This window comes from Sander lucioperca, chromosome 14, assembly GCF_008315115.2.
Source record: "Sander lucioperca isolate FBNREF2018 chromosome 14, SLUC_FBN_1.2, whole genome shotgun sequence".
Taxonomy (NCBI): domain Eukaryota; kingdom Metazoa; phylum Chordata; class Actinopteri; order Perciformes; family Percidae; genus Sander; species Sander lucioperca.
In genome coordinates, this window is record NC_050186.1 from 8,373,551 (window position 1) to 8,400,961 (window position 27,411).

Here is a 27,411-nt window from a genome sequence, read left to right on the forward strand (position 1 = left end):
TAGAACCAGACAGAGGAGATTAAACTCTGCTTTAAACAGGAAAGGGATTTGAAGAGTGAGGACCAAACAGAACTGAACACATACATTTAAAACCAGCTATGAAAAAGATATAAAGATGTCTCTGAAGATAACTTCTCAACCCAAACCAAAGGGTGACATCCCAGCTGCTACGTCCACTATTCCTACAGTCCAGACTGATGTCATGAAGTGGTGTATGTAAGACACGCCAATCCGTATGCCATCATTGGCGTGTTATCAAGACGCATACTCACTTTTTAGTGTGTTTATCAACGTCGTTTGGCCTCCATTGATTTACATTACCTTGCGATTGCGTGTGAATTGACGCCGTAGCGAGTAGTATGAAAAGGCGGAAATCTGCATAGGGAGGGTCCCCCGTGTCACGTTTCCTTTCCACGTTTTTTTTGTTTTCCTAAACCCAACTGTTTTTTCTTTTACTAAACTGCAGCCTCGCGATAACACGCCACGTGGCTTTAGAAAGTGGTGTGTATGTTCACGCTGTGACGTTGCAGACTGCCTTCCGCTGTATACAGCGTAGACATACACGCGGTTAGCTGAAAATGCGTACAGATAACACACCACAAAGTGGCGTGTATGTTTACGTGAAGTCATGATGTGATGTTGTACAGTCTATGATTCCATCCATGCAGATGTTTTCAGCAGCTGTTACAGTCCCATCACAAGTACTACTTTACTAACTTTATGTTGATGTCAAACTGTGATCAGAGTGGATCATTTTACATCCACCTGCTGCCTTGTAGTTTGACATTCCTTTGACAAACACACACAGTACAACATACACTACTACTACTACTACTACTACTACTACTACTAGTAGTAGTAGTACTACATACAGTTACTGTTCAGTAATATACTACAAATACATCAGCCTTACTGTACTCTGATGATGCCTGGAGTAAAACCCATCCAACCCTCCCATGGTAACACATGTCAGCCAATGGGAGTAACCAGTTAGGTATGTTTTGCATACAGCTCTGCAGAAGTGCAACGCAATGTTTAACCTGCTGACAGTTTCATGATCAGGTGATCTTTTTGACCATGTATGGAGACATTCACCTGCAGGTTTTAGAAACCGTCCCCCAGATGGAGGATAAAAGGATGCTGAGGACACGGCAGAAGCATCTTTCAGAGTCGTCTTGGACATCGTGTTGAAGAACGAAATCGGCACAGTTGCTCTTTTTTACGGAGAAGTTCTGTTCTTTGTTTTGATTGCTTTTATTTTGCCCTTGTAGCACCTTTTTCATTTAATAATTTTCATTATTTTTAATCGTGTGTAACCATTTAACCTTTTTAATTTAATAAAAGCAAGTAGACGGCTGAGGTCGACAGAAAGACTCAAGTTTTTCTTCTGTTTTTGGACATCCTGCAGCTTTGATCTGAGCTTTCTCCTTCAACTCTCAGGTAAGGGCCCTTTAAATGTTCTTACTATTCTCTCAAGTGTTAGAAGAGATTGTCTCTGTTAGTACAGGAGCTAAAGAAGGGGGATAAGTCTTGATCAATCTTGTTCTCATCCATGTTTGGTATCGTACGTATGAAATCTTATGAATTAAAGCGACTGGTCACCGTCAGGGCTCCGTCACAGTTAAGTTTAGACCCGACGCGTTCTAAACGACCAATGTGGTTTTCGTTAAAGGTGCCCTGCCACACAAAAACGTTTTTCGTTGTATTTTTTGTAAATCTGTATGGTCCATATGTGTTTGTGTTATGTGGTGAATGTGAAAATGAACTGCTACCTCCTCTGTCAGCTCTAAGAGGAGAAATCAGGCCAATTACAACAGCTGGTCAGTCTGACATGGTGTTGCCTGAGCTCATTACTATTCATGAGCTCGCCCAGCTGGGTAAAGGATGCTGATAGCCAGGCTCTCATTGGCTAGCTGTTAGCCAATCAGAGTCAAGAGGCTTAGCTCATTGAATATTAATGACAACTGGCACAAATCTTCCTGCAGGCTTTCTATACCACGCTAGAATGGCTTGAAACAAGGTAACCAAGGCAAAATGTTACAGAGTCCATGGTAGAACTTCAGACTTTACCACAAAGTGATTAAATACGTGTGGCAGGGCACCTTTAAAACACCAGTCCCCCTTAAATAGTACTTCTGGGACACAAACATCCTTCCCTGGGTAAAAGACTTCCCCTTCAGTACTTCCAGGACACAAACGTTTTATTGTCCTAGGATGGCGAGGCTACTCTGCCTCTGATTGGCTTAACCTGGTTACCCTTACCTTAACCATAACCATTATCACTCCTGATGGATAAATCTAACCAATCCAACCAACAAAGGCAATGAGTACTATCCAATCAGAGGCAGAGTAGGGTGCAGGATTCTGTCATTTGTTTTTGGGGAAGGAGTGTCTCTGTTGATGTGTGTCCTGTGTTGTGTTTGCAATGATGTTGGCATCTGGTGGTGCTTTTATTCTGTATATATTTAGATAACTTGCTGCATACTAAATTTCCTTTTTGAAGGATAAATAAAGTGGATCTTGAACATTCCTTCACCATCTTAGGAAATGCAAAGTTGCTCCCCCGGGGGAAGGTCCTGTGTTTTGGGTTAATCCCTAACCCTAACCCTTCCTACGGTGATTTATATGAGGTGCTCTGGTAATAATTATAACAGCAGAGAGATGGTAAACTCCTCTTAGCGTAAGTTCACGCAGAGTAAAGAACGACTAGACCTGCAGCTCTCTGCCTTGGAATGCAACTATTGATTATGTTCATGGTGGATTAATGTGTGGATTCATTTGTGGATGAATTAATTAGTTGTTTGGTCTCTAAAATGTCAGAAAATATTCACATTTAACAAGCTGACATCACACAAGTTTACCTGTTTTTACATAAAAAAATGACTCAAACTTATGAATCAATTATCAAAATAGTTGGAAATTAATTTAATAGTTGACAATTAATCCATTCATCTTTGCAGCTCCTCCTTTGTCTCTATTTTCATTAAATTAAACGATAACTCAAACTCTGGTACTAAAGTAAGGATTTTTAAATGTAACGCATCGACTATCAGGTAAAGAATGTTTATATCTTTTGTCCCCTATAAGCTAAATGTCTCATTAATTAATTACTATAAAACCTTTTGTAACAGCGATAATAAAAACAGGATGCTGTGAACTTCCAGCCCAGTGACTGTGCCGGTGTAACTGTTGCTGTAATTGTGTGTTTTAGGGAGTTATGTGGAGGATTTTCCTGACGGTCAGTCTGCTCTGCTGGAGCGCTGACGGACAAGACGTGACCTGCAGAGACCACAACGGTGCACCAGTGGACTGGTGAGACAACACTTAAGTCAATTTCATTTATATCGTCCAATATCACCAATTAAAAACTGGCCTTAAGAGGCCTTTGACAGTCTGTGCAGCAGAGGACACGGTGTCCTCGCATCACTAAAGTCTTCAAACATTGCTGCTGTAGCTTTATCTGCACCAACCCTACTTCCTGTTACAGAAAACAAAGGCACAAGATAAAAGCTTTCTTACTAACTTGTAGTTATTAGGGCCCGAGCGCCGACAGCGGCGAAGGCCCTATTGAAACTGAAGGAATTATTATTATTCTTTTCCCAGCAAATGAATTGGCTTTTTGAGGGGCTTAACATATTCAAAAACTCACCAAATTTGGCGGTCGCATCAAGTCTGGTGAAAATTTACGTATTTTAAGGGTTTCAGGAATAGGCGCGCGAAAATGGCTCGCTAGCGCCCCCTACAATGTTAAAAAAATTTAGCCCCTGCAGTGCGTTTAACGTAGACTCACAAAACTTGGTACACATATGTAACATGTCAAGATGTACAAAAAACGTCATTGAAGCCATACTCTAAGCCCAACAGGAAGTCCGCCATTTTGATTTCAAAGTTCAAAATTAGTGCGATTTTGGCCATTTCCACATGTCGTACTTTAACGAACTCCTCCTAGAGATTTCATCCGATCAACTTCAAATTCGGTCTGTGCCATCTTAAGACATTAAAGATGAAAAGTTGTTAAAAGAAAAACTTTTCGTCATAGGGCGTGGCCGTGGCGGGGCGGCCATTTTGTGCGTTTCGCCGCCGAAACAGGAAGTGGGTGTAACTCGAGTGTACATTGTCCGATTGGCTCGAAACTTTTCAGGATTCATAAGAGTCCAACCCTGAGGACAAATAAAGGCCGATATTTACTTAAAGTCATAGCGCCCCCTAGTGGCAACAGGAAGTAGGCCTAAAAGTCAAGGTGCTATACTTTAACAAACTCCTCCTAGAGATTTCATCCGATGTACTTCAAACTTGGTCTCTATCATCCCAACACCTTAAAGATGAAAAGTTATTAAAAGAAAAACTTTTCGTCAGACGGTGGCGTGGCGGCCATTTTGAGTGTTTAGCAATGAACAAAGAAGTTGTTGTAACTTGAGTGTACGTTGTCGTATCTGCCCGAAAATTGTCAAGATTGACAAGGGTCCAGGCCTGAGGACACCTAAAGGCCAAATTTGACTTTTGGTCATAGCGCCCCCCGCTGGCAACAGGAAATGCGCCTTATAAGACAAACATCATCCGATTTACATGAAACTTAGAATGTGTGGTCTACATGTGATAATGAGCCGGCCCCTATAATATAACCACGCCCACTTACTCAGGCCACGCCCCATTTCATAACATTTGTACCGTTTAAGGTAGAGTCTTGTGTGAGGTGTCATTGAACTCAGCAGAGAGTTCCTTCTTCGTTTATTTTATTTTATTTATTTATTTGACAGGGACAGTGTACATTAATTAGCATTTCTGCAAATGCACCAGAATTAGCCAAAAGGCTATTTTTCATCCGTTGTCCCTGGACAGATCTTAAAATTGTCTACCTAAAATAACACAATAAAAAGATTACAGTGAACAATGCAAATATAAAAAGCAGTAAAATAGATATATCTCCTCATATCATGTTGATAAATACAAGTTTACCAACATACAGACATTATGTTAATAAATAAAAAATTAAAAAAAATTTAAATTATACACATTAACACCACAGAGACACAAGTGGTAACAGGTTGGGTTGAGTGAAGATACATATTCTTGTTAGTGCTGACATGTTTGATGTGATATGAGCCAGATTTTTAGATGTTTTTTTAAACAGAGTGTATGTGGTGAGTTTTCTGATGTTCTGAGGGACAGAGTTCCACTCCTGCGCTGCTACGACTGAAAAGGCACTCTGACTAAAAGCACTTTTCCGTAACGGAACAACCCAGTCTCCTCGGGCCGACCCTCGTGTTACTCTTAGTGTGGTGTTTCTGATGTTTACAAACTGACTGAGTGGGGGAGAAGACAGACCTGTCACGCTAGTGAGATTGAGGAATGGTGGACCCAAATGCAGAGAGAGAGGAGCAGGCAGGAGCGGCGTTGAAACTCAGATTTATTGGACAAACGAAAAGGGAGCAAACAACAAAGGATGTCCTGATGGCAACAGGCAAAAAAGGTATAAGGTACAAAAACATGAACAAGGAATCCAGGGAGCCAAGACAAATACAGGAACACACACTGTCAGGACAACGACACAAACTAACTGGGAGAATACACAAACTGACGGCACTAGGACACAAAACGATCTGACACCAGACAAAGGGAACACAGGGGTAAAATACACCAAGTAACGAGAAGACGCAAGACAGGTGACACCAGGGCTGGGGAACAGGTGGAGCACATCAGACAATCACACAGGCGGGAAAACACAAAGTAAAGCTAGATACGACGAGACAGAAAACAGACTATCAAAATAAAACAGGAAACCAGGACAACAGACAGGAAACATGAAATGAACTAAACACAGAGACTTGACACAACAAGACAAGACACCAGAATATGCAAAACAAGAAACATACAGAAATCTACAAACACCGGGAATATAACAAATAAACAATAAAGACCACAGAAATGAACAAATATGTAACAGAAAACCCAAAACCATAACAGAGCCCCCTCCTCAAGGGCGGATACCAGACGGCCAAAACCAAAACAACCCAAAAAGGGCGACTAGAGTCTGAGGAGGTAGAGGGTCAGTGGGGCAGAGGGAGCAGAGAGTCACTAGGGCGAACAGAGCGGGGCCACACGGGGAAAAAACAGAGCGGGGCCACATGGGGAAAAAACAGAGCGGGACCACTGGGGGGAAAAAACAGAGCGGGGCCACTCGGGGGAAAAAACAGAGCGGGGCCACTGGGGGGAAAAAACAGAGCGGGACCACTCGGGGGAAAAAACAGAGCGGGACCACTTGGGGGAAAAAACAGAGCGGGGCCACTGGGGAGAAAAAACAGAGCGGGACCACTCGGGGGAAAAAACAGAGCGGAGCGCCACAGCGGCACAGGGAACAGAGTCACTGGGACCACGGCGACAAGGGACTGAGAGCAGAATCCCTCTGGTGGCCGTACTGGACGTCGAGGGCACTCAGGCGGCCTGGCAGGACGTCGAGGGCAGCGCCCCATTGGGAACCCTGCAGGTCGGCCAAGGCGGAGTTCCCTGGGAGGCAGCGCAGGCGAAGGGGCAGCTGGACCGGAGTCAGGCGGCGGGTCAGCTGGACCGGAGTCAGGCAGCGGGTCAGCTGGGCCGGAGTCAGGCGGCGGGTCAGCTGGACCGGAGTCAGGCGGCGGGTCAGCAGGGCCGGAGTCAGGCAGTGGGTCAGCTGGGCCGGAGTCAGGCGGCGGGTCAGCTGGGCCGGAGTCAGGCGGCGGGTCAGCTTGACTGGAGTCAGGTGGCCCGGCAACCGGGACAGAGGGTGACTGGGGTGCCAACCGGACACGAGGGGCAGGAGTCGGCCTGACCGCCGACAGGACACGAGGGGCAGGAGTGGGCCTGACCGCCGACAGGACACGAGGGGCAGGAGTGGGCCTGACCGCCGACAGGACACGAGGGCCAGGAGTGGGCCTGACCGCCACGGGCAGAGTCTCAGGGGGGCTGAACAAAGGCAAGGTCCTAGGGGTGGCCTCAAGGGCAGTCTCAGGGGCGGTCCCAGGGGCGCCGGGGACCGGCAAAGTCTCAGGGGCGGTCTCAGGGATGGCTATAGCCAGTTCAGGGGGGCCGCTGCTAGCCAGCCGGGGATCCCGGATCAAGGACCGTCTAGGGGCACTAGGGAACTCAGGGACTCTAGGAAGCCCGGGGACACTAGGAAACTCAGGGACTCTAGGAAGCTCCGGGACTCTAGGAAGCTCCGGGACTCTAGGAAGCTCGGGGACACTAGGGAGCTCGGGGAAGCCGGGCAGTGCTGGGACACTGGGCAGCTTGGGGACACTAACAAGCTCGGGGACACTAACAAGCTCGGGGACACTAACAAGCTCGGGGACGCTAGGAAAGCTGCTAGCCAGCCTAAACTCAGGGGGGCTGCTAGCCAGCCTGGACTCAAGGGGGTTGCTAGCTAGCCTGGGCTCAGGAAGGCTACTAGCTAGCCAGGGCTCAGAGAGGCTGCTAGCAAGCCTGGATTCAGGGGAGCTGCTAGCGGACTGGGGTTCAGGAAGGTTGCAAGCTAGCCTGGATTCAGGGGAGGTGCCAGCTAGCAGGGAGTCAAGGGGGTTGCTAGCTAGCTGTGGCTCAGGGAGATTGCTAGCTAGCTGAGGCTCAGGAAGGCTGCTAGCTAACCTGCATTCAGGGGGGTTGCTAGCTAGCTGGGGCTCAGAGACACAGGTCAGCTTACGCTCAGGTACACAGGTTAGCGCAGGCTCAGGTCCACAGGTTAGCTCAGAGTCAGAGGGGCTGCACGCCAGCTCGGGGTCAGAGGGACTGCACGCCAGCCCGGAGTCAGAGGGGCTGCACGCCAGCTCAGAGTCAGAGGGGCTGCACGCCAGCTCAGGGTCAGAAGAGCTGCACGCCAGCCTGGGAACAGGAGAACTGTCCGTCAGCTCGGGGCCAGAGGAGCTGCACGCCAGCTCGGGGTCAGAAGAGCTGCACGTCAGCCCGGGAACATGAGAGCTGTCCGTCAGCTCGGGAACAGAAGGGGATGAGGACTCTGGGGTGAAGAGCGGGGCATTGCGACGGGAGCCATGTCTTCCTCTTCCCCGTCTGCGACCTCCGCGGGTCCCAGAGAAAACAGCCAGGCGGGTACCCTCATAGGACGGCTGGTGATTTGGGGGTGACCAAGCGGCATCCGGGGGGTCGCTAGCCGGAGTACTGGCTCTCTGACTAGTGACTCGAAGGCTGGCCCTTTCAGCTTCCTCGGTCTGTTTAGCCCACGTAGTAAAAGCCTCAAACAAGGACCTGTACATCCTAGGCTGTTCTCTGGGTTGGGCAGCTGCTTGGCTCGTGGGAACAGGCTGGGCAACAAACAGTGCACCTATAGCCAAGGTGTTAACTGCCTGAGAGTCAGTTGGGCTAGTGGGTGAGCCATGGAGGAATCTATCCAACCTCTTCTTAACAAAGTCCAAGTGTGGAACAAAATGGCTCACCCAGGGTCTCTCTTTAAACCACTGTTGTAGCTCGTAGATCCTCTCCAGAACTGGGGCACGCCGACTGGGTCTTGAGTTCAGAAGGCTCTCCACAGTGCGCTCGAACTCCGCAACTTTCTCCTTAAAAAGTTGCCTCTCCGCTGGGTCCATTGCTGGTCAGATCGTTCTGTCACGCTAGTGAGATTGAGGAATGGTGGACCCAAATGCAGAGAGAGAGGAGCAGGCAGGAGCGGCGTTGAAACTCAGATTTATTGGACAAACGAAAAGGGAGCAAACAACAAAGGATGTCCTGATGGCAACAGGCAAAAAAGGTATAAGGTACAAAAACATGAACAAGGAATCCAGGGAGCCAAGACAAATACAGGAACACACACTGTCAGGACAACGACACAAACTAACTGGGAGAATACACAAACTGACGGCACTAGGACACAAAACGATCTGACACCAGACAAAGGGAACACAGGGGTAAAATACACCAAGTAACGAGAAGACGCAAGACAGGTGACACCAGGGCTGGGGAACAGGTGGAGCACATCAGACAATCACACAGGCGGGAAAACACAAAGTAAAGCTAGATACGACGAGACAGAAAACAGACTATCAAAATAAAACAGGAAACCAGGACAACAGACAGGAAACATGAAATGAACTAAACACAGAGACTTGACACAACAAGACAAGACACCAGAATATGCAAAACAAGAAACATACAGAAATCTACAAACACCGGGAATATAACAAATAAACAATAAAGACCACAGAAATGAACAAATATGTAACAGAAAACCCAAAACCATAACAAGACCATGGATGATTTTGTAAAACAGACATAGGTTTGAATACTTAATGACATTTTCCCAACTTAAGAACTTATGCTTTTGTAAAATGGCACAATGATGATACCTAAATGTTTTTTTATCCACAATTTTGATTGTCTGTTTATAAAGTGACTCTAAAGATTTTAGTGTTGTTTTATTTGCCTGTGACCAGGTTGTAAGACAGTAAGTGATATGAGACAGTACCATACTGTACAAGAACATTTTTGCTACCTGAAGTGACAAGTTAGATCTTATGAACCGGAAATTTGCGATATTGAATTTGACTCTGTTGCAGACCTTTTTTATCTGTGATTTAAAAGTTAGTTTAGAGTCTAGTATGATGCCTAAGTATTTGAACTCTGACACAACTTTTATTTTTCCCCCTGTCACATAAATATCTGCCTGATTTTTTGCAGTGTTTGATTTCGAAAAGAACATTGAAACTGTTTTATTTACATTAAGTTTTAAGCAGGATTGATTTAGCCATTCAGAGACATGGGCCATAGCCTGTGTGAGTTTTTCAGCAACTTGTTTTATGTTTTTACCATGGGTATAAATGACTGTGTCGTCTGCGTACATCTGAATATGGACGTCTGGACAAACAGAAGGGAGGTCGTTTATATAAAGTGAGAATAGCAGTGGCCCCAAAATAGAGCCTTGAGGAACCCCCGTGGACATTGCGAGGGGCGGTGAGTGGTAATCACTGATCCTGACTGACTGAGAGCGATTCGATAGATATGACTCTATCCATTTTATTGCATCTGCGGAGAAATTAAATTTACTTAGTTTGATTAACAATATTTTATGGTTTACAGTGTCAAAAGCTTTTTTTAAATCGAGAAACACAGCTCCAACCACGCCACCTTTATCCAGTAAATGTTTGATATTTTCTATGAAAAAACAATTTGCAGTTTCCGTGGAGTGTTGAGTTCTGAAACCAAATTGCATTGAGTGAAGAGAAAATGTAGTGGTATTCAAATGTGTTATTATTTGTTGGGAAATTAGTTTCTCTGCAACTTTTGACACTGTAGGTATGATGCTGATTGGTCTGTAATTGTCCACTGACAATGGATCTCCATTTTTGTGGATTGGAACAACAGCAGCTGACTTCCACACACTTGGAAATACTGCCTCAATAAAGGAGAGATTGACAATTTTGGTTACTGGTGTTAACAATGTAGAACTAAGTTCTTTCAGCATGCACACATCTATGCCAAATATGTCTCTAGTTCTGGAAGATTTTAATTTTTTTATTGTCTGTAAGACTTCAGATTCTGTGACTGTGCCTAGGTTGAAAATTGGCTCTGAGTTATTTATCGGACAAATATTTAGATTGTTAGATGGTAAACTTTGGGCAATAGTGGATACAGATTCAATAAAAAAATTATTGAAGGCATCTGCAACTTTGTTTGTATTATTTGTAATTTGTCCATTCATCTTAATTTCTAAAAATTGTTTCCTTTTTGTGTCTCGTCCTACAAGTTTTTTAAGTTGGTTCCAAATTGTTTTAGAATCCCCTTTCGCATTTTCTATTATAGTCAAAAAAAAATCTGCTTTGGCCTTGCGTATAGCTTTAATAGTCTTATTCCTCAATGTTGTAAATAGATTTTTAGCACTAGCTGACTTAGTTTTAATTGCATTTTTTAGCGCACGATCCCTTTCTTTCATTAGTTTGAGTATGTCCGAGTTCATCCAGGGAAGTATGTTTTTATTGTGTTTGTGTTTAACTTTACAGCTAAAATCTTTAATTGTTCTCTCAATTGTCGTCACAAAAGATTTAGAGTCCATTTCACAATTTGTTCCCAACAATATGTGATCCCAGTCAATCTGCTGGACAGCACTATTAAATCCTTCCGTTGGTGATGGTTAGGCCCGCCCCCTATGGCTAAGCCACGCCCCCTTTCATAACATTTGAACGATTTAAGGTTGACCATTGTGTGAGGTATCAGTGAACTCAGCAGAGAGTTCCTTCTTTGTTGGTGATGGTTTGGCCCGCCCCCTATGGTTAAGCCACGCCCCCTTTCACAACATTTGAACCGATTAAGGTAGACCCTTGTGTGAGGTGTCATTGAACTCAGCAGAGACTTCCTTTTTAATTGGTGATGGGTTGACCCGGCCCCTATAATTTAGCCACGCCCCTTTTTATAACTGGTGACCCATTTAAGGTAGGGTCTTGTGTGAGGTGTCATTGAACTCAGCAGAGAGTTGCTTCTTCATTGGTGATGGTTTGGCCCGCCCCATATGCTTAAGCCACGCCCCCTTTCATAACATTTCAACGATTTAAGGTTGACCATTGTGTGAGGTATCAATGAACTCAGCAGAGAGTTACTTCTTCATTGGTGATGGTTTGGCCCGCCCCTTATGTTCAAGCCACGCCCCCTTTCATAAATGCTGACCCATCTAAGGTAGAGTCTTGTGTGAGGTATCATTGAACGCAGCAGGGAGTTCCCTTTTCATTGGTGACGATTTGCGGTGTCTGAGTGCCGCGCAAATGCACGGTCGCAAGGAGCGGCGACCGCCGGTGACCCCGACGCGCGCAGAGGAGCGAGGGCCCGTCCATCGCTGCTTGCAGCTTTAATTTAAATTATTATTATTTTCCCGGCAAATGAATTGGCTTTTTGAAGGGCTTAACATATTCAAAAACTCACCAAATTTGGCGGTCGCATCAAGTCTGGTGAAAATTTACGTATTTTAAGGGTTTCGGGAATAGGCGCGCAAAAATGGCTCGCTAGCACCCCCTACAAAGTTAAAAAAATTGAGCCCCTGCAGTGCGTTTAACGTAGACTCACGAAACTTGGTACATATGTATCATGTCAAGACGTGCAAAAAACGTCATTGAAGCCATACCCTAAGCCCAACAGGAAGTCCGCCATCATATCATTGAACTCAGCAGAGTTCCTTATTCAATGGTGATTGTTTGGCCCGCCCCTCTGTGCTTAGCCACGCCCCCTTTCATACATGGTGACCCGTTTATGGTAGAGTCTTATGTGAGGTATCAATGAACTCAGCAGAGACTTCCTTTTCAATTGGTGATGGTTTGACCCGCCCCCTATAATTTAGCCACGCCCCTTTTCACAGCAAATTAACTGTATGACGTAGAGTCTTGTGTGAGGTATTGTTGCACTAGGCAGGGAGTTCCCTTTTCATTGATGACGATTTGCGGCGTCTGAGTGCCGCGCAAATGCACGGTCGCAAGGAGCGGCGTCCGCCGGGAACCCCGACGCGCCGAGGCGCGAGGGCCCGTCCATCGCTGCTTGCATCTTTAATTATTATTATTATTATTATTATTATTATTATTATTATTATTATTTATGTTTTCTGCTCATGAGTCTTTGTCGTCTCTGCACATTGATGTTTCTCTTCTCTACTCATCATCAGGTACATCATCTACAAGGCACCCAGACTGGCAGTGACCAAACAGAATAAAATCAAAACTACGGGTTTGGAATATCTTTACATTGATTCAGCTGGAAAGACCTCTACAGATCACAAAGATAAGCTCATCAACGATCCTGAAGGTGTCCTGGCAAATACCCTGCGGCCCATTTTAAAAACAATCAAATAAATGGTGAGAATGCTTTTTAAACTGCAGCTCTGCTCTATTCAACTATAAATCGAGGAACATCTGTGTCTGTGTGTGTGTCTGTAGTTTTGCTTCCTGCTTCTTACAGTGTAGACGCTTTGCTGCTTGCTCCTGCCTCTGCTTCCATATTTCTGCTGATAATCTTGCTTTTCCTCTGCGAAAAACTATGAGCAGCGGCTCTTGGATACTTATAAATCACTGGACTATACATTTTTTGTAGACATAGTGGGCTTTTGCCATATTTTAACATTTTTCTGCGTGAGCGTGGCCTACCAATAGGTCAAGCCTGTCCTAAAGTGACTTTAGCTAAAGCTAATTGGCAGCAAGATGCCTCCCTTCTCCGTGGAGGACTACTACAAACTCCTTCAGAAGATTGTTATTCTGGAAACCAAAATTCAACGGTTAGAAGTAAACCTGGAAGTGAATGGATAATGTGGAAATGACACCACTTTACCATTGACCCAAAACAATGGACAAAAGCATGCTACACACGGCTAATTAGCACCAGCAACACTACAAACAAACAGGAGGGCTGTGGAACAGGTAATAAATCAACAAGTGATAGTCCTCCCTGGAACTCTTTTGGTGCAAAGCCTAAGAGTAAATCCTTTTCCTGGAAAGGACGACTAACGGGCAGGGCACAGCGCCCTGAGATTTGTGATATGAACGGCTGGCCTGCATTACCATCCAGGCAGAGCGCCTCTTCTACCCCTGTACTCAGTAGGACACAGCCGTGGACAGCTGCAAAAGGGAGAATTAGCAACAAAATGCCTCCCCAACAACTGAGTGTGCAACTGGATAACAGATTTGCTCCTCTGCTGCAGGACCCTGGACATGACCTGGATTGCGTCTCATCGTCACACAGCAGGGTAAGGACTGAGAGCAATTCAAAAAGTAAAAAGCTACAGGGAAAGCTAACGACTGGGCACCAAACTCTGATTGTGGGTGACTCTGCTGTAAAAGACATAAAAAGCAGTAAAAAACACCAAAATACTCTGTTTAACCAAAGACATGGTTTCTGACTTAGCCCAAAGAATCCCAGATATCATGGCAGCACACCCAACTGTGAAAAACATTATACTGCATATAGGGTCACATGATGTTGTAAAGCAACAGTCTGAAGTGCTGAATCGTGTCTATGGATCTGCTGAACACAGTCAGCTCCCTCAACGCGGAGGTGTTTATCAGTGGCCCTATACCACCAGTCAGAATAGGAGCTGAGAGATTCAGCAGACTGTTGCCACTGAACAAATGGCTTTCAACTGCATGTACCGTCCACTCTCTGCAGTTCATTGACAATTTTAACATTTTCTGCGACCGCAGACATCTTTTTAAAGCAGACAGATTTTTCCTTAACAAGCCAGGAGTAAAGCTGCTCACCTCCAACCTACTTTACTTTCTGCACCACACATCTGCTCCCTCGGCCAAGGACACGAGACAAGATGAATCTAAACAAGAGAAAGACATAACAAAGTGCGGCAGTGATTCACCACAGCCCATGCCTGAGCAAAGATTTGATCATGGGAAACCACAGAGCAGAGACAACAAATCTCAACCCCCCTTTTCACCCGTCCAACACCCCTCAAACCCCCTTTCCAACCCCGACGCCTTTGAGGATCCGTCGCTCTCTCCACTCTCTCTTTCCCCCATCCCATGTTGGAGTTCACTGACCAGATGAAGCAGCTGGTGGATGCTGGAACCAAGTATGCCCCCCTTCTTTCTCCCATCATTCGCCCCCATCCAAAAGTAAAACGCCAGGCACCTCTGCCAGGATGGCAGCTAACTCCTTCTCCCCAGACTGATAAGGATGCTTTTGTACAAAATGCAGCAAGCATTAACGCTCAGAAACCTAAGGTCATTTTTACAGTTTATTGTCTGTCTGGTTTTATTTTCTAAAAAAGCGTGTAAAACATCAACCCTGTTGTCTACAGTCAATTTATGAACATCATTTTTTTCAGGAAAAACTGGGCTATTAGAATATTTGTGCTGCAGTGAGGTCACTTGAATGTAAAAAAGGTTGTATGACCTTAAAGACAAATAAATAAATAGGAACATGAATCTCACAGATATATATTGATATCACAGACAGGTCACTAAAAGCCAAGCCAATCTCCTGTCTAAATCAGTTCCTATATGTATTAGGAGTCACACTGTGAAGAAATAAACATTATAACTTATACAGTTGACTAAATATGTACATTTTTTCAAAAAAAGTCCAGACGCTTTTGCCCTCATGACATTCACTTATGCCAATAATCAAATAATAATGTCATATTTATTGAAATCACACACAGCAATGTTCTAAAACAGTTCTCCTATATATTTGGAGTCATGCAGTGCAAAAATAAACATATTGAACATTATAACTCATTTAAAAGGACAAACTATTTACATTTCTTCAACAAAGGCCCAAATTTATGCCAAATCTCAAAACCTTCTTCTCTGTAGAACGGTAATAGACTGGAGTATTCCATCTTTCACTCTATAGTCTTTGTTCTCGCTCAGATTCGCTGGAGCGATCCATCTTTTCAAGTACATAGTCTTTGTATGACGGACCTGCCTTCCCATTGGTTGAAAGACGTCAACACAATCTCGCAAAGCATCATAGGATATCTAAAATGGAAGCTAGCATCGAGCTAGCGGCAAAAATGACCAAAAATTGATAAATTATGGACATCAAGTGGATAAATCTTGGATATAAGAGTTTGGATTTATTGCTGAACAACTCCGAAAAGAGGCACAACTTCCAGGCTGGATAGAAAACCTTCTGTAAAGGCTACAAAGACACCAAAGACACCCCCGTGATGGCTAACTCCTTAGCTTTTAGCAGCTAAAATCAGTAAGTGGCTAAATTAAACCGTTATCAAATTGTCTAAATATTAATCAGAGGTGCCGTTTCGTACAGTACCGTATCGTGGACGATAACGTAGGGCTCTTAACTGATATGTGCTGGGTCCAGGCTGCACGCCTAGTAGCAGTCATGACTCTTTCCAGGACAAGCCTGGGCCCTGTGTATTCAATTCTTTCTCAATTTATGTTGTGATAGGTAATAGAAAAAGAATGGTGAATAAGCACTTAATTGCAAAATTAGCAAATTTAGCATCTATTCCTCGTCAGCCACATCCTGTCCCAAAAAATGAAAACACACTAACACTAGCCTTACTAAACGTCAGGTCTTTGGCGGGTAAATCATTTTTAATCAATGATTTTATTATTAAACACAATCTTGATTTTATGTTTTTAACTGAAACCTGGTTAGACCATAACAACAGTGATGCTGTTCTCATTGAGTCAGCTCCCCCTAACTTCAGTTTTATGAGTGAGAATAGAGCGAATAAGAAAGGAGGTTGAGTCGCCATTTTGTTTAACGACTCGTTCCAATGTACTCAAATAGCTTATGGAAACTTTGCTTCTTTTGAATATGTGGCTCTTCAGTTAAGGTCCCCCTCTCGACCTTTATTTCTAATTATCTACAGGCCACCTAAATACTGTGCATCCTTCTTTGACGACTTTAGTGGACTGCTGTCTTTAATCTGTATTAACTTTGACTGTGTAGTTATTGCTGGTGATTTCAACATTCATGTTGACAACCCCCAGGATAGAGGGACCAAAGAACTGTGTTGTATTTTTGAGAACTATGGACTGACTCAGCATGTGACGGAGCCCACACACAACAAGGGGCACACTCTGGACTTGATTATCTCGAAGGGTTTGAACCAGGGGCAATTCTAGGGTCAGAGCTTTAGGGGTGCTGAGCACCCAATGAGCCCCACTGCCACCACCCACCCTCTTTTCACACAAAAAACAAAAATATGTCTATTGAAAAATAACTTTATCATTTTAACATTGGTTCAACTAACTCCAACATCCACATTGTTTTTCTTTTTTTTGAGACCTTTTCAGAGCACCAGCTTAATTGTGAGAGTTCACACAGACAGCCCCCTGTAACAAACATATACCTTCTTCACTCAGCTGGTTTTCCTGACCGTTAACTCCATGTGCCTCCTTTTTGTATCAACAGTCATCAGATTGGTTAGATTAGATTCAATTTTATTGTCATTGAACAAAGTGACAGGTACTTGGACAACAAAATGTAATTCATCTTCTGTAAATTATTTACAAATGGCCATCTCTAACATATCTGGTTGCATGCCTGTCTGAACTTTCATAAACCAATATAAGTCATCAATAAATAATAATAAAACAAGCTTCACATCAAGAGCAAAAAAAAAGAAGGTAAAACCAATGTTGCTCTACAACATTCCCTTTTGACAGGCTTGCTTTGTAGCTGTTCCAACAAACCACACTGTCCTTATATGACTGTGTTGTGTCATGTTTTTGAAACTTGCTAAGTGCCTTTTGCCAGTTATTAACTCCATCATTAACAAGTGCATCCTTTCTGACATTTTTGCCAAATACCCTACAAGGAAAGCAGAAAGCAGCATTTTGTCTAGCTGAGTATTCCACCCATCTGAAACTTTTGAACCACTGTTCTTGAAAGGCTCTTTGTTGTGTGTCAAACTGAGTATGAGGGTATTGAGACCGCTTTAACTGTTTAGGACCAGTGTCCTTATCCCCTAAGTCTGAACAGCTCTCTTCTGTCTCTGCTGCTTTGGCTTGGTGGTCTCTATGTTGCACTCCCTCTGTCTCTTCATTTCTTTCACTTGTCAATTCCCTCTCATCCCTTATGGACTCTCCCTGTTGTTTTCCTCCTCCTTTATTATGAAGAAATGTGGTAAAAAATAATTTTACAAAAAGTAAATGAGAGAGAGTTTTTGTTTGAGGCCTAGGACCTCTTAAAACTAAAAAGATTCCAATTTGAAATAAATGTTAGGTGAAGTGAGGAATAGTGGACCCAAATGCAGGGAGAGGCAGGCAGGCAGGAGATGGCTTGAGTTCAGGGATTTATTAGATAACAAAAAATGGCAGCTCAGAGGCTGGAAAAACCACACAAAGAAACTCAGAGAAAAATATTAAAGCAACAGGAAAAACACAGGCTGACGGCAAACACGGGCAGGAAACAAAAGGAGCAAACTTACAGGGACAGGACGCAACGGAATACAAACACATACAATGATCTGACACAGGACAAGGGGAACACAAAGACTAAATACACAAGGTAACGAGTTAACACAAGACAGGTGACACAAGGGCTGGGAAACAGGTGGAACACATTAGGGCTGGGCAGAACAATCAAAAAAGGCGGGAAAACACAAGACAGGAAGTAAAACCAGACTAGACAAGACAGAAAATCAAACTATCAAAATAAAACAGGAAACTGAGCAAAATACAGAACAGAAACAGACTACCAAAATAAGCTAAAACACACCAACCCATAACAATAAAAGATTAAAAACAGGTCCTTTGTACCGGGGGAGAGCAGTAAAACAAGTGTATTTAAAACAGTGAGTAAAACCCAGTTGAGGAATAACAATTTATTTTAAAAGACTAAAACAATAAAAATGTTCCTCAAAAAGGATTTAAAAAAAAACTAAAACAAACTTCTTTCAAGCTAAAACAATAGCACAACAGAAAGGAGTTGGAGATTAAAATGTCTACAGGCTGGCAACCAGCTTCTTTGCCGTTCGGCTCCTCTCCTGGGGCATAGCCTGTAAAAAGAGAACTCTAGGCCAGTCAAACGTCCTTTAAAAGTGACACCGCTTCGTACAATACAACAAACACCGGTCTTAAAAGAGACGCGGGAGGGAGAAGTTTTACCTTCTCCCACTGCTGCCGCAGCGATCGGTGTTTGAGTTTTCAGGTGTAGCCTCAGGCCTCCTTTGTGGCTCTCTCTGTGTGTCTCTCCATCCACTCCTCTCTGTCTGCTCCTCTGCCTGTTCCATTCCATCTGTGGTGCTCTCATTCTCTCCATGTCCTCCTTCATGTTCTCCTGTTGATCTCTTGTACAACCCCAAATCAGAAAAAGTTGGGACAGTATGGAAAATACAAATTAAAAAAAGAAATTTCTTGCCCATTCTTGCTGCAAACAAGTCTTAAGGTGGGCGAGAGTACGGGGTCTTCGATGCCACACAGTCTCTATTGGAGACAGGTCAGGACTGCAGGCAGGCCAGTCAAGTACCCGTATCCTCTTCCTCCGCAGCCAGGACTTTGTAATGTGTGCAGAATGTGGTTTTGCATTATCTTGTTGAAATATGCATGGACGTCCCTGGAAAAGATGTCTTCTTGAAGGCAGCATATTGTGCTCCAAAATCTCTATGTACTTTTCAGCATTAATGGTGCCATCACAGAAGTGCAAGTTACCTTTGCCAAGGGCACTGACACAACCCCAGACCATGACAGACCCTGGCTTTTGGACTTGTTGCTGGTAACAGTCTGGAAGATCCTTTTCTTCTTTGGTCCGGAGCACACGGCGTCCATTTCTCCCAAAAAATACCTGAAATACTGATTCATCTGACCACAGTACACGTTTCCACTGTGTGATGGTCCATCCCAGATGCCTCCGAGCCCAGAGAAGTCGACGGCTCTTCTGGACACTGTTAACATAGGGCTTCCTTTTGGCACAGTACAGTTTTAACTGGCATATATGGATGTAACTACGTATCGTGGTACTTGACAAAAGTTTGCCAAGGTAGTCCTGAGCCCATGTGGTGATATCACTTATAGATGAATGATGATTCTTGATGCAGTGCCGCCTGAGGGATCGGAGATCACGGTTGTTCAGCTTAGGCTTGCGCCCTTGTCCTTTACGCACTGAAATTCCTCCACATTCCTTGAATCTTGTAATTATGTTATACACTGTTGAAGGTGAAATAAGCAAATGACTTCCTATCTTTCTTTGAGGAACATTGTTTTTAAACATTTCAATAATTTTCTCACGTATTTGTTGGCAAACTGGCGATCCTCGGCCCATCTTTGCTCCTAAAGGACTAGACCTTTCTTGGATGCTGCTTTTGTACCAAATCATAATTACAATCACCTGTTGACATCACCTGTTTCAAATCTCATTATTATTTAACCAATTTACCTGATTACTAGCCCTAAATTGCTCCTGTCCCAACCTTTTTTGGGATGTGTTGCAGGTCTGAATGACAGGAAAGGATGTATATTTACAAATGAAATTAAGTTGACCAGACAAAACATGAAATATTTTGTGTTCACATTGTCTGCAATGAAATACAACTCAAAGTACATTTAGAAATCACTACTTTCTTTTTTATTTGTTTTCCATACTGTCCCAACTTTTTCTGATTTGGGGTTGTACTTCTTCGCTCTCAGTGTCCTCCATCATGTGCTTCTTCGCTGCGTGTCTCCCCTTTCTGTTGCTGTTCTGTCCTTTTTATACCTAAAAAAAAACAGTCAATCCCTTCCCTGGCTCCCAGGTGCAAGTCCTTTAATAATTGTATTTTAATCGTTTTTATGTAAAGCACTTTGAATTGCCCTGTTGCTGAAATGTGCTATACAAATAAATTTGCCTTGCCTTGTGTGTGTGTGTGTGTGTGTGTGTGTGTGTGTGTGTGTGTGTGTGTGTGTGTGTGTGTGTGCGCGCGCGCACACACGCGCATGCATGATCCCACATGCGTAAAAGACGTCACACGCAGCACGCTGTGTATGACGGCGGATATATTACAAGAAGCTAACGTTACGTGCCTTACTAGCATCATTATAAACTACGATGTCGTCACCATCCTGCCATTCCACTGGACGGTGACCGTGTTAACATTGACTACATTTGTTGAAGTAGCTGTTGTAAAGCCACTGAATGCTGTTGAGCCATGATCCAAATACAAGATTATCTAAAATTCAAAAAAAGCTCATCTAAACGAGTTTGCACACAGCAGCTGTGTTGCTGAGGACCAACAGGAGGTCAGCGTAAAGTGTGAAACACTGGCGACCTCAGTAAATAAATCTAGTCCAGTTGGGAATAAAAACTACAAGTTTTTTTTTAAATATATTCACACTTTTTAGGATATATAGGACTTCAGAAAAAGATTGTGCCCAGAAAACATGTTGCCTTGTTTGTTGTATTAATTGGCAGCGGTAGATTTGGTACCTTGCCTTTTTGGACATCCCAATAATTAAAACATTATAATGTTTCTTCTCTTCATTCTGCATCATTTATAGCCAGACAACTTTGGATTCATCTCCTACAGCGACCAACCTCCAGGATGTCAGGCTGATAATACGTTTGGTCACAGTAAAGGTGAGTAGAGGAAGCATCACTCTCACAGGAAACATCTCTCTGAACCTCCATCAGGTTTTCATCACAGAGGACAGAGTCTGCTCAGTGTGTAGTGACATCTCTGTTATCTTATCAATGATCTGTGACTCCTGTTTGTTCACTTCCTTCAGCTTCTGTCTTTGAATCATTTGAATGAGATCTGTCAGAAAAACTTAGTTTCACTCCCAGCGCTTGGTCGTGGGTCTTTGGCGTTAGTTACTGACGCACTAAGTTTCCTTGACATAAACCCTGGTCTCCTGGGTGAAAGTCCTGTATTGTTTGACCCATCCACCACTCCGTTTAACTGACAGAAGAATAAAGGAATATTGACTTTTCCAGAATAAAAGCATAACCAGAATGTGTGCACATAAACTTGGCTTGGGCGATCTTTAATATTTTTTAAATCATTAATCGTAGATACTCAAGATGTAAACGTAGGTACTGTTGCATTCAGGTGAACTAAATCAAAAAGCAGAGCGGCTCGTGCTCTAAACATCAGAGCAGCAACAGATCTCAGTAACATCTGGAGCGGATGATCCCTCCATCAGATAAGCTCATCAGATGAGCTCAGTATTGTATCTGTTAGTTAGAAATATTAAAACACAATCAGGAAATCACATATTAGGACTATAAACAATTATCAGCCAATAGTTCTCTGTCTTTCTGTTGATGTTTCAGGAGTTGTGATGATGGATAAAACCACCACAGGAGTCTGGCTCTTACACAGCACACCACAGTTCCCTTTCAAAAGAGATCAAAATAACTTCTACCCATCCAGCGGAGCAGCGAAAGCTCAGACGTTTATCTGTGTAACATTCAACTACGACCAGTTCCAACACATAGGTAATGTTATTAGTTACATCTTTATATTTATAGTGTTAGTACTTGTTTAGAATATAATGTCAATGTCTTCTTGTACTATTTGAAGGTCAACACCTGCTGGACATCGCAGCTTTCCCGTTTGATCATCATATTCCAGACGACTTCCATCAAGAGCTTAGACTGGTTACAGAGAAAGACTTGAAGAAAAGACCAAAACGTGACACAAATACAGTCAAAATCCAGAACCTGAGATCAGCAGGATTAATAGGAGAAGTAACACAGTTTCGTAGCATTGCTAAAAAACAGTATAAAGGTGAGATATCTGCATGATGGTTTGAATCACATTACATAACTTCGTAAAGACAAAGTTACAAAGAAAAGAGACATTTTTACTGTGAAAATCAAATGTTATGTGAACTGGTTGAGAGAAGCTTCTAGTGTAGTTTTACATCAGCGCGGGGTGGCCGATTACACAAACTGACAATTCTACTGTTTGTTTTCAGCACCTACTACAGCAGCAGAAAAGAGGCCAGGTGTCAAAATGCCTGGTAACAAAATATTATTTTCAGTCACACTTTCTTTCTACCTTTGCATGAAGTGCTGTTAACGCAAATGACCGCAGGTTAAACGTACAATATGTAACATTTCGGCATTAAAATGCCTAAAAACGACTAGACCTATATCATATATATTTTTGAGTTGTGTAGTTACACTATCCCAAATGTTTCCACCAAATATCAAACTAAGGGAAATCTCTTATTTTATTTTAATGACACGGTACGTTTCCTTTAGTCGCCTGTCAGTGGCGTCATATAACCTTTCACCCTCTAGTTACTGTAACTTCAGTCAGAACAGGGGCATCCTGATGTTGTCTTCAGGAGTAATTGTAAATCATACAATTTCACAGAAAGAAATACTTGTAACCATAATACTGCTTTTTGCCACACAGCATCATTTTGTGATTAATTACATGCCAATTTGCAACACAGTAATACAGCAGAGATCTTATTTATTGATACATATCAATATCGATCCAGCTTAACGTTACAACAATGTGCCGGTTGACAGTAGCTAACGTTTATGCTAATGCTTGGTGGATAATGATGATATGAGGTTACAACATCGGCCAACACGCTCATAAATTTATTAGTAGTATGATTGTTTTGACCACCAATCCAATTCAATTAAATTTTATTTATAGTATCAAATCATAACAAGAGTTATCTCGAGACACTTTACAGATAGAGTAGGTCTAGACCAAACTCTATAATTTACAAAGACCCAACAATTCCAGTAATTCCCTCAAGAGCAAGCATTAGCAGTAGCTATTGCGACAGTTGCGAGGAAAAACTCCCTTTTAGGAAGAAACCTGGGACAGACCCAGACTCTTGGTAGGCGGCAGGGCTGGACTGGCCATCTGGCATACCGGGCATTTTCCCGGCGTGTTTCACTTTTGGGCCGAATAGCCGAGATAAATAGGCCTTCTTTTTTTTTTTTGGCCGCGCCGGCCCATAAAGAATGCACAGTGTCCCATTGGTTAATTTTCTTTATTGGCACTGGCCTGACCCAATCAAATCCAGGAACCCTCTTCCCCTCCCGGCCCTGAGACACGAGCTGTAATAGTTATGCTGGAAGTTTAGCAGTCACGTTAAAATGGACAAACGACCACCAAAGCGCAAGGGAGGTGCCGAGAAATTACAGGAAGAAAAAGATTAAGAATCTACAGGCGGATTCCTCAAAATGTGCCAATTTCTGACATGTTTGGGGCTGTAGTAGCTGCTTCAACATCAGCATTACCTGAAGTAGAGGAGGAGGAGAGGTGGCTGGCTATACAGAGAAGCAGAAACAACATAATGACAGGGAAGAAGACGAGGAGGAGGAGAGTGACCATGACAGAGCCAGGGGAGCGAGAGAGAAAAAGATGGAAGAGAGAGTAGATGACGATGTGGTAAGGAAGGGAGGGAGGCTGTGTGTGTGTGTGTGTGTGTGTGTGTGTGTGTGTGTGTGTGTGTGTGTGTGTGTGTGTGTGTGTGTGTGTGTGCGCGCCTCACGTCATAACAACAACAAGCAGGTAAAGTTAGCAGCTGTCAGGTAACCTGACTGTTTAAATGCTAGCGGTTGGCCTGTTGGGTAGCTGAGAAGTCAGTGATATAAAATCAGTGTTGATACAAGCATCAGTGTTCCTTGAATGGCTGAATTAGCTTCTCTTGTATTGGTGCTCTTCTCCAGGGCATATACTACTCTCAGCTTTATTGTTGCTGTTGGGAAGGGTTATGGTTATTGTTATTGTATTTAGTAGACACTTTTTTATAATAGTTAAAATTAACAGTAAACTGTTTTTAAAGTTGCTGAGCCAATATTAAGCAAATTAGTAATAATACCAATGATGGCAATACAATATCAAATATCAATAATAAAAATACCATAAATATACAAATCATAACTCTAAGAATGAATGAATTATTTAAGTGTAAGATCCAGAGATAAGTCTTGGGACCCCTCTTAAAGGATCCAAAACGATCACATGAACGCAAAACACTAGGCAACTCATATCAGAGAATGCACACATATTTTAAGAGGACTGTCTGCAGGGAATCCGTCTGACCAATCACGGGGGGTGTGGGCCGCCTGGGCCAAAAATGCCAAAACGCCTGGTAGGTGGTGTCTGACGGTGCTGGTTGGGGGGGGTGATGGACAGTTGCAATAATAGTCACAATACAGATAATGGAACAGTGACTACAATGGTAGTCGTAGTAGTTCATGTCATAGCAGGGCACAGCAGGACGTTATAGTATGAAGCGTGGCACAGCAGAGCATGGGTGGATGCAGTGGACGCAGCTGGACACTGCAGTGAATCGCAGAGCATAGCAGGGTGTAGCAGGTCCACAGCGACAGCTGCACCCAAGACCCAGGTCTTGGTGCCACCCTAATCCAAGGCAATATTTTGGGCGAAAAATAAACTTAAGGACTCCGGGGAGTGAACTCCCCAGAGCTAGGTTAGTAACAAGCATTGCTGGGAAACAAATGGAAAGAGAGAACAGCTCAGTGTGTCAAAGGAAGGAAGGAACTCCCCCAGCAGTCTAGAACTATAACAGCATGACTAAGAGAGACAGGTTAAGGAGAGGAGCCTGGTCGGGCTAGAACTCTCCCCAACCGGATCGGGCTGTACTGGCCTGTCTCCCTCTACTCTTATTATATTATTGATTATATGATAGATGAGTCTGGTGACTATGAAGAGAAGCAGAGAAAAGCAATATAGGCAGTAACGTTAACGTTAGCCTATAGATAGATGACTAATCTAATGCTAATTTAGCCAGCTAGCACACCCCTGGTCTGTCTGCCTCACTCCCCCGGCGCAGAGAGACTTCATTCGGGATGATAGCTGACAACAGCCCCGGGACATGTAGCTAGTTACCGTTAGCTCCCAGCCAGCTAGCAGCCAGCCACTATCATTACAGCAATACACCCGGCCAGCACTTAACTCCAGTGCCGGGTACTTACAACGCTAATGGAAGTTTAATGAAGCGTCGGGAAACCGACCATATCATCAAACAATGTCGATCCATAACGTTAGCTACATCTCCGTTAGCGCTACCGGTGTTCGTGCCGAAAATCTCCTCCCTGCCGAATTTCTCCCCCCTTCGCGTTAAGCTGTCTTTACAGTTAGCTAAAATGATGGTTTGAATCAGATTACCTAACTTACTAAAGACAAAGTTACAAAGAAAAGAGACATTTTTACTAAAGAAATCAAATGTTATGTGAACTGGTTGAGAGCAGATTGTTCTGTAGTTTAACATCAGTCTGTTTATCTTAATGATTGATTACAGCCTGGGACTGGTTAGAACTGGTTATATTTAAATGTGTGTAGCTGCTGAAGATCACTGACTTCATGTTTCAGTAGGGTTCAGAAATCCCAAATGTTCTTATTAAAGAGACTCTGTGTGTTCACATAACATTAGAAAGGTTTTTTAGTCTAAATAACTGTCTGTTAATGTCAGGAAAACCTGACTCACATGTGAAGAAGATTACACACACTGACTATTCTACTACTATTCTATTGTTTGTTGTTTTTCTATAGAGAGTATAAAGGAAACCTCCCAAAGTGTCAGAGACTCAAAAGAAAACATTTTTTAGTCTAAACTACGACATTACGGGCTGTTAACAAAATACCAATGAACACCTGCCTTAAATGTAATGGTAACAAACTGACAATTCTACTGTTTGTGTTTGTTTTTTCAGGACCTCCTCCTACAAAAAAAGGTGAATATAGTAAAAGAAAATTATTCTCAGTCACAAAAAGTCTAAGTAATTTTTTCAATAACATTTTGGTATTACTCTTATTACTTAAACTGAACACTAATGTGCAGAATGAGTAATAACCACCATCAATGCAAAGATAAACTTTTGAGTCTAAGTTGCACATATTTATTGATTTGCTGAGTAAAGGATGTAGAAGGTGGGTGATGAAGAACATTTATCATAATTATAATTGGTTAAATTCTTTCGGCAAAAACTGTTAAAAGTAGAAACCCAAATTTAAATGTCTGATGCTCCTGAACCTCACTGAATTAATGCTTCAATAATCTTCAGAAAGGAAACCTCCCAAAAGGTTTTTGTGACTCTAGGCCTCAAATGAAGAAGTCTGTCAGTGTATTTGTCTGTAAATGTCAGGGACATTATGGGCTGAACAAAATACCAATGAACCCCTGCCTCAGATGTGATAACAATGACACAAATTGATTTTTCTTTTCTTTTTTTTACCTACTGGAGACAGAAAATCAAGGCGTCGAAGAACCAAAGCTGGTAACTAATAAACACAAATGAAATAATACCATGTATAAAGATAAATATGGCGTAAAATATGAGAGCTTGTAGAATACGATGTGCGAATTTGTAGATCAAAAATTTAAACTTTTATGTTAAAATTTGCACAATATTTTAAGATTTTGCACCACATTTACCTTCATACCAATGAAGCCTCAGATTTGAAGATAACACAAACTGATTATTCTACTGTTTGTTTTTCAGGAACTTCTGAAGCTAAACAGGTGGCACTTAACGACCCAGAACGATTTGGTAACTAAATGTTGTTCTCAGTCACTAAAAGTGTTTTAAACTCAACATTTTTTCATATATTTTACCAATTGGAGCTTAAATACTCACGGATTTACAGTTTCCAAGTATGCAATAATCTTCAAGTATTATTTTCTTTCATTCCGAACTGGTAAAATCAGGACGTTTGGTCAGTGACTGTCAGCGTCTGATGTGATGAAAAAGGCGTCTTTCAGCGTGTTGGTGTAACGCCCCGGGGAGAGCAGCAGTTAGAGAGGATTTAGAGAGTAGTATGTAAGGAGGTTGGTTGGGGGGGTGGATGGGTCAAACACAGGACTTTCACCAGGAGGGCGGGGTTCGCATCCCGCCTGTCACGCTGGCTATAGTCACTTCTTTCTTTCCTCCCGCATGTCACAGAACCAGAAGCCCACCCACGACCCTTTCCTTAACATAACTGCGTCAAAAGGGACGGCAATAGTCCCGACCAAGACGTTTACTTGTAGCGCAAAAGGAGACTTTTAGCGTCAATTAGAA

At 43.0% G+C, this 27,411-nt stretch overlaps 1 protein-coding gene and 3 long non-coding RNA genes across 4 annotated transcripts in view; 3 read left to right on the forward strand and 1 right to left on the reverse strand.

The window, feature by feature from the left end:
- LOC116057129 (deoxyribonuclease-2-beta-like) overlaps window positions 1-27,411 on the forward strand; it is a 100,867-nt gene that overhangs the window by 44,063 nt on the left and 29,393 nt on the right. The gene's annotated exons all lie outside the window — the stretch shown is intronic.
- Window positions 854-25,038, reverse strand: LOC116057142. The gene is made up of 3 exons (XR_004106746.2): window positions 24,848-25,038; window positions 8,986-8,994; window positions 854-864 (listed from the first exon to the last, which is right to left on the reverse strand). It is a non-coding gene; the product is annotated as an uncharacterized LOC116057142 (long non-coding RNA).
- On the forward strand, window positions 17,598-18,262 carry LOC118493142. The gene is made up of 2 exons (XR_004895125.1): window positions 17,598-17,653; window positions 18,173-18,262. It is a non-coding gene; the product is annotated as an uncharacterized LOC118493142 (long non-coding RNA).
- Window positions 26,773-27,411, forward strand: part of LOC118493140 — a 28,707-nt gene continuing 28,068 nt past the window's right edge. The window contains exon 1 of the long non-coding RNA XR_004895123.1: window positions 26,773-26,901. This is a non-coding gene — a long non-coding RNA (uncharacterized LOC118493140). The remainder of the gene's footprint in view (window positions 26,902-27,411) is intronic.